Source organism: Xenopus tropicalis, chromosome 8, assembly GCF_000004195.4.
Source record: "Xenopus tropicalis strain Nigerian chromosome 8, UCB_Xtro_10.0, whole genome shotgun sequence".
In the NCBI taxonomy this organism is placed as follows: Eukaryota; Metazoa; Chordata; class Amphibia; order Anura; family Pipidae; genus Xenopus; species Xenopus tropicalis.
This window is the reverse complement of record NC_030684.2, coordinates 81,462,322-81,470,457: the sequence shown is the minus strand read 5'-3', so window position 1 is coordinate 81,470,457 and position 8,136 is coordinate 81,462,322.

The following is an 8,136-nucleotide window of genomic DNA, read 5'->3' as shown; positions in this document are numbered from 1 at the left end:
GCTCCCTCCCTGCACGGCATCTGTGCGTCTTGTGCCTCTATGGCATCCCCGCGCCTCTGATTTCATGCACAATTGCCACTTTAAATTAGCCCCTACCCAGGGAGCTTCCAAATCTCACTGGCAAACAGGGGGGACAGGCATTGTTAAGAGATTATATATATATATATATATATATATATATGTATGAGAGAGAGAGAGAGAGAGAGAGAGAGAGAGAGAGAGAGAGAGAGAGAGAGAGAGAGAGAGAGAGAGAGAGAGAGAGAGAGAGAGAGAGAGAGAGAGAGAGAGAGAGAGAGAGAGAGAGAGAGAGAGAGAGAGAGAGAGAGAGAGAGAGAGAGAGAGAGAGCTCACCTTCTCCACACACTCTTCCACCTAACTTAAAATAGGACATACCTTTCCAAACAAACAAACTGAGTCAAGCAGAAAAAACAGGACAATGAAAAAGAACATGACACAATATGAGAGGTAAAGGGAAACTGACTGACAAAAGGAAGAAAAAAAGAGCAGAACAGAAAGCAGCCATATGGGAGGAGGGAAGTTAAGACATGAGAAAATAAAAATGTTCTAAAAAAAAGAATGAGACAGAAGGCACAACAAACTTCTTACCTCTACACATACAACAAATGCAAATAAAATACCTAGCAAACATTCTTGCTTCTTGTTTCCTTTCTTAAAAACAGCCCCACTGTCACCTGTATTAGGGTTGGGTTTCCAGTCTATTCCAATGCCTGTCCCCCAGTTTGTCAGTGAGATCCAGAGGCTCCCTGGGTAGGGGCTAATTTAAAGTGGCATCTCTGTTGGTGCCCCAGTGAGGGCACTAATGTTCCTACATATGGACTGATGTGCAGGGGTTGACGCCATCACGCCTGTCCTTGTAAGTGATTCAGGTGAAGAGTGGCAACATATGGCACTGTCTCTTGACAGGCTCTTTATGCCAATGAAAGAGCCTGAGGCCCATGGTCCCGAAGCTCCTGTACAGAAAAAAACTGCATTGGCTCATGGGGAAACTATCTAAGAGCTGTGCAGGCATTTGCCTTACCTTTTTTCCCAGGGTCCCAGGCATCCTTAGTACATATATTCATATTTACAAATGTGTAGTAGAGTAAAACAGGAAAGTTCTTACACTATTGCAGATGCTTGATTGCCCAAGCCCAAGCACAGATGACTGCAAGGAAAGTAGATGACGACACAGACAGTTTTTTGACAGGCTATAGCAGATTACAACAAAAAGAAGCACTGGCCCAGGGAAAAAAATTAGCAATCTATTTTACTGAGGGGGCCTGTCTTGCTAGTCCTGCCTACTACCAGTACCAACCTTGCCTCAAGTCTGAATTTAAACAGTGGGCACCCCTAGGCCTGCACCGCTCATCACTCCCGCCCTCTCCTTGGCAAGTCCACCCACGTGCAGGTTTTTTTATCTTGGTTGGGTCTGGAGCAAAGGAGATTGGCACATGGAAGATGTAAAGAGCTATCAATTCTCCCATGCGTCTCCAGCGCTTTAGGATGAAATCGGATGTGGCCTGGCGGCATGCCACTCCTACGATTCTGCTGCCCTAGGCCTGGGTTTTTGTGGCCTTCCCACAAATTTGGACCTGTATTTTTACTAAAATAAAAGTGTACTTATTATACCCATTAACTTTCTTGCCTGTCCTGTCTGTCCCCCAGTACCTGTTTCCTCCTAATTGTTTACTAAACTTTTCCTGATGCCTATTGACCCTGACAGTAAGACTAAAGCTGGCCACACAAGGGCCGATTCTAGCTGCCAATATTGGTCCTTTAGACTGATTCAGCAGCTTATCTGTCTGTCTGTGGGCACGAATGTCAGGCCTGCCTGACCAACATCTGGCCTGAAAGCGGGCAAATCTCGATTGGGCAGGTTTCATTTTTCCGTTGGATCAGGGACTGCATCACACCTTGTGTCTCAACCCTTCTTCTTATAGATTGTAAGCAGGGCCCTCTACACCTCTTGTATCTGTCACTGGTACAGTGTATAAACCCACTTATAGTACTGCGCTGTGGAATATGTTAGCGCTTTATAAATACACGTTAATAATAAATGATAATAAAAGGGGTAAGTATTACATGGTCTTACTGCTCATATACAGGGATATGTCTTGGTGTGGCACATGAGCTTACAGTTTGTCCAAAGTGAAGTGGTAACAGCTCAGTTTTTGTAACAATTACTTAATTATTTTAATGTTAATTATTTTGTCCCTTTGTTTTCAAATAATGGCTGTAAATTGTTTCTATGAGCTGGTGAGTTGCAGAGTGGAGGTTAAGGGAACAATAACACCAAAAAATGAAAGTGTATAAAAGTAACTAAAATATAATGTGCTGCTGCCCTGCACTGGTAAAAGTTGTGTGTTTACTTCAGAAAGACTACTATAATTTATATAAATAAGCTGCTATGTAGCCATGGGGGCAGCCATTCAAAGGAGAAAAGGCACAGGCACATAGCAGATAACAGATAAAACACTATTGTATTCTACAGAACTTATCTGTTATCTGCTATGTAACCTGTGCCTTTTCTCCTTTTTTCCAGCTTGAATGGCTGCCCCCATGGCTACACAGCAGCTTATTATATAAATTATAGTAGTGTTACTGTAGCAAACACACCAGTTTTACCAGTGCAGGGCAACAGTGCATTATATATTTATTACTTTAAAGCTCTTTCATTTTTTAGTGTTACTGTTCCTGGAGCACTGTCTTAGAGGTACAGCTAGCAGTTGTTTGGTGCTCCAGTGCAGGTGAGTGCTGGCATATTCTGTCTTTGTTTTAAGTAAGGAGGGATGCCAGCAACCCCTAGTTCATTAGAGGAACCCCTGGTTGTCATTTTTTCAAATCAGTACATATTTTCTTTGCGTATTTTTTTTTTTCTAACAAAAATGTATTCTTCTTGCCAGCAGTTACATTAGAATGCACCTTGTTATATTTTATTTATATCCAGCTTTGTTAAGGAGGCCATGTATAGGCCGATTTCATCTGCCGATATTGGTCCTTTAGACCGATTTGGCAGCTTATCTGCCCGTGTATGGGCACGACGAACGGGCCTGCCTGACCGATATCTGGCCTGAAATCGGGCAGCTAGACTGACCTAATAGGTAGGGACTGTTAGGACATGCCCAACCCTCATTTAAAACACAGATAGGGACATGAGAGGATCTATAGGGATGTCCAGTAAAGGGGCCATTTTTACAGATAGTATTAATTTTTAGACCAAAGTGAAACCAGCACTATATATTTCTCATAATTGTTTACAAGATTAGCATTTTTTCATTTATCCAATCCTTTAAAAACTAGACTTTGGTGCCTTGAAGCTTAACAATTTAACTAGGCATCCTTATAACTATGCCAAAAAGAAAAAACTAAAATTTTCATAAACTCTAAAGTTCTCTAAATTTAGAACTGGAAAAAACTTTTCATAGATTTATAAACAGAATAACTGACAAAGGGATATTTTGTGCACACAGCCAGTTTGCCCACATGAGTAGATATATTGCTATCGCCCATGTGAAAAAATGACCTCTGAATGAGATTACCCTTCATTATTATTATTATGTTGGAAATTCTGCACATGGGTACCTCTAATTAATCTAAAAGGCCGAGTCCTATTCAGGGGGTTTCTGCAGCTTTTAGAAGGACACTAGAAAAGATTTGTGTGAATCATGTTTAAACCCCAAAGGAAGGGTGTCTATCTATATGTTTTACATTGGAAGCCTGCAGCAACTGAGATAGACAAATCTACCATTCATTCTTATGGGATACTAGTGTTTAGCAACAGCAATGAACTATTCCACTCCAGAGTCTGAAGAATAATCTTTAAAGTCGTATAACTGTGACCCTGCTGTGGCCCACTCATGGTCACTCACAGTACACTTTAGTCACTGGTGCTGGCAAGACTTTAGCTATGGCTTTCCATTTGTTTTTATTACTTATAATTCCCCTATAAAGGTTATTGGTAAATAAGATGAATGCATGGTGGTTGTGTGCTGCCGTTAGACACTGGGGCGCAGAGATGAAAAGGGGAATGATAATGGTGTATGACTTTGAGAGTCATTATACATTATTATTTGTTTTGTTCATTTATATGGTGCAGACATATTCTGCAACATAATGATAATATCCAAATTACATGGCTCTTTTCCTGTGTAGATGTTTCCGATTTGGTCAGGTTGTCTCCATAACTGTTATTCCCCATTTTATCTTATTTATTTCCCTTTCTTTGATTTTTTTAGTCTGTGCTAATACTTCTGTGTGTCTTGTGAGAGAAGGGCTGCCTAAAGTCAATAGTACATCCATTTATTACATAAGTACTCTAGATTCCTATTTGGCTGGGTCTTTTCTTTTACCCCGTCTTTAGGAATGTGGTGTTATTTTGTTCCCATGGAAGCAATCTAACTATGAAGTATAGTGAGAATATTCACCTGCCTGCTTGCATATGTAGCAAAGTAACAGACAGTAGGTACTCTATAAGATACAATATATTATCTAGATTGCACCAGTTTGAGTACCAAGATTTTCATGAGAATGGTATTTTAGTAGGGGGGGAGAGAAGAGATACGCATTAAGCATATGTGCAGCGTGACACAGTATCATCACAAGATCAGCTCACTTGAAAGACAGCCAGGAATATTACTCAACACAGAGATAAATAGAGCGGGTAAGAGAGAAAAGAAACACTGGTAAAAGAGAAAAATGAGTGAGCAAGAGTGAAACAGAAAGAGACACACCTAGACAAAGAAATTAAGGGAAAATTATGTATACAAGTAGAATGATATAGCAGGGGGAACGGAAATAAACTAAAAACAGAAATGAACTGAATTGGGAAGTAAACAAAATGAGTGAAAAAGACCTAAAGCACTATTATTATTGCTTAGGAAAAAATTTGCTCAGCAGGCTTGTGCATAATACACTCGTGTCCCTGGAAACTGTCAGAATGCTTGTTGCGAGGCATTACGTGAATGCTTGGTGCACTTTCCTTCTGTCAACACGTGTCTCTAATTTCTCTAAACTAATATAAAACTAATAAAAGCATACAATGTGGCATGTTGTATAAAAAAAAAATTAAAGGCGACTCTACGAAAAATACATCATTTGATTTTATTCTCCCTGGTTGTGCCAGCATTTAAGCACAGTTTGTTTTTTAACTACAAGATGGATTTTTCTATTTTAATATACAGGTATGGGATCCGTTATCCGAAAACCCGATATCCAGAAAGCTCCGAATTATGGAAAGCCTGTCTTCCATAGACTCCATTATAATGAAATAATTCAGATTTTTAAAATTGATTTCCATTTTCTCTGTAAAAATAAAACAGTGCTTTGTATTTGATCCCAACTAACATATAATTAATCCTTACTGGATGCAAAATAACCCTATTGGGTTTAATTAATGTTTTATTGATTTTTTAGTAGACTTAAGGTATGAAGATCCAAATTACGGAAAGACCCCTTATCCGAAATACCTTTGGTCCCGAGCATTCTGGATAACAGGTCCTATACCTGTATTATGATCATGTCAGTGATCAATTAGCTCATGTGCTTAGGTGCGCCTGGAGCACATAAAAGACTGTCAAATGCATGAACAATCACCTATGAACAAAGGCCCTTAAACCATAACCCCCAACTGTCCCGCTTTTAATAGCGCATCCCGCTGTCCCGGATAGTTCCATGAATGTTCCACATTTCGGGACAGCGGGATGCGCTGGCTGGAGCCGGGCACTCCTGCTTCTTGTGTGGCTTCTGCTCCTTGAGCGGCAGTGGCGACAGGCCCTTTCATAAGGTTGCGCCACGTGTGTACGTGTGACGTCAATACGCACGGGGCGCAACCTTATAAACGGGCCTGTCGCCGCAGCATAAGGAGCAGGAGCCGCTGAAGAAGGAGGAGCGGCTATGGGGGCACTGTGTATGGGGGGGGGGGTACTGTCTATGGGGGCATTGTGCACGGGGGGTAGTTTCTATGGGGGCATTGTGTACGGGGTAGTTTCTATGGGGGCACTGTGTATGGGGGGGTACTCTCTATGGGGTCAATTGTGTATGGGGGGTAGTTTCTATGGGGGCACTGTCTATGGGGTCAATTGTGTATGGGGGGTAGTTTTTATGGGGGCACTGTGTATGGGGACTACTGTATATGGGGTCAATTAGGAGCACTTTCTATGGGGTACTGTCTACGGAGGCACTTTCTATAGGGGGTACTGTCTATGGGGGCAATTGGGGGCACTGTGTATGAGGATACTGTCTATGGGGGCACTGTGTATGGGGGGGTACTGTCTATTGGGTCTTTGGGGCACTGTGTATGGGGGGGCAAAACTGGTACATAGTTATAACTCACTTATAACTGCCTTCTCTCTAGATTTGTGTTTTATATGTAGGAGTTGCTATATTGTTTTCCTTAGGTAGTACAGTATGAGGGTATAACACTTTTTGCGTCTGATCCCACTATTTCAACTATATAAAAGGAGTATTTTTTGAAAAAATAAAAATAAAAAATGGGGTGTGAAAATTGGGCATGGTCACAAATGTGGGTGTGGTCAAAAATTAGCCGCGCTGCGCATGCAGTGGGCAGTGGTTCAAGTGAGCAGGAGTACATACAACTCTATGGGTGTCAGGCCCAGACTGGCAATCTGTGGATTCTGGCAAATGCTAGCAAACAGGGAAACTAAAGCTACTCCATGTTTGGTTCTTGCAAGGTAGATAATTAAATTATCAGTAAAAAAAAATGCTCTTTGCTCCTTTGCTGTGAGTTTTTTGGCTTACAGATAAAAAGGAATCCATAATAAAGGGGAATTATCCTAAATAAAATAATAGGCAAAAGTATCTCACACAAGCCCTATTCATTAAACTCATCATAAACAAGGGGGAATACTAATCTTTTAAATAATAGCATTAGGCAAGAGTGATTCTTAAGCAGAAGCACTGCACAAGCCTGGGTTATGTGTGCATGAATTCCATTTTTATTACAGATAACAATCAACTGTGGTTTAATGTTACATGAGGTGACTGCACTCTATTTTGGCATAGTCAAGAAGTTCTCCATATTAACTAGTATTCTTTTTATAGTAATGCTACAGAGGCTCCTGACCCACAGATGTGCATTGCTAGTGTAGGGAACAGAATTTATCAAAAAGTGGGTATTTATTTGGATTAAATTTCAGTAAGGTTCAGCTTGCAACCAAAATCTGTCACGTTTCATGACTTGTCACTGTGGTTATGTGGCATAAAAATCAGTATCTTCTACTTAAAAAATCTCACTTTCTGGGAAGTGACACAGGCTTCTCTGTGTCGGTAATCAGCAGTGGCTTATTGTATGTCATAAACTCAAAAGTCATGTTCTCATGTGAGTCTCGTCACAGATAGTTATGTCAAAACCCAGTTAACTGATTGACTCATGTATGTAATAGCACAAATATTTATTCCAGATTTATAAATGGACAGGACTTTGTACCTGAACAAAGACAAGTGCTTAGTAATTCCTATAACTGGCTGCTAATTACACCAGGAATACATACAAGGAAGTTTTAATTTGTTTTGGGTGCCTGACCTATTTATGACAAGCAGAAAAATACCTGTTCATGTTAGGTGTGGTATCAGGATAAGACCTCTTACAAAACAGCAGCTTCCAGCATAGCTAGAAGTGTTACCAAGACATAAGAGCAATACCCTATTGGAATTCAACCAATTAATTATTCCAGAAATGCCACTACATATACAAATATCACACAGCCCTCTTATAGTAGTGGACATACGGATACAATTGCCAGGTGTTTGTCTGCCCAAGATAGGGAAATTAGAGGTTAGGCTCTTGTGAATGATTAAACTAGCTCTCATTTATGAAAGCAATTGCAAGGTAATTTCTTCTGTACACAATCACTAGAATCTGAAGGTGAGTACCAGTGCTGCCAATTCAGCCAGCTCTGATGAAACTATTCAAACAGATAGAAAGGAAACCTGAAATTAATACCCGTTTTGACCTTCCAGTTTCCCCTTAGTGGGTTGCACCTACACATGAAACTGACTTGCATCCATGGAATTGGCCAATGACATTATTAAAATCAAGCAATTGACTGATTGCTTTTGCACACAAATGCTGCAACGTATTAAAAAGAAATAGTCTTGCATTAAATATACCAAAGCAGG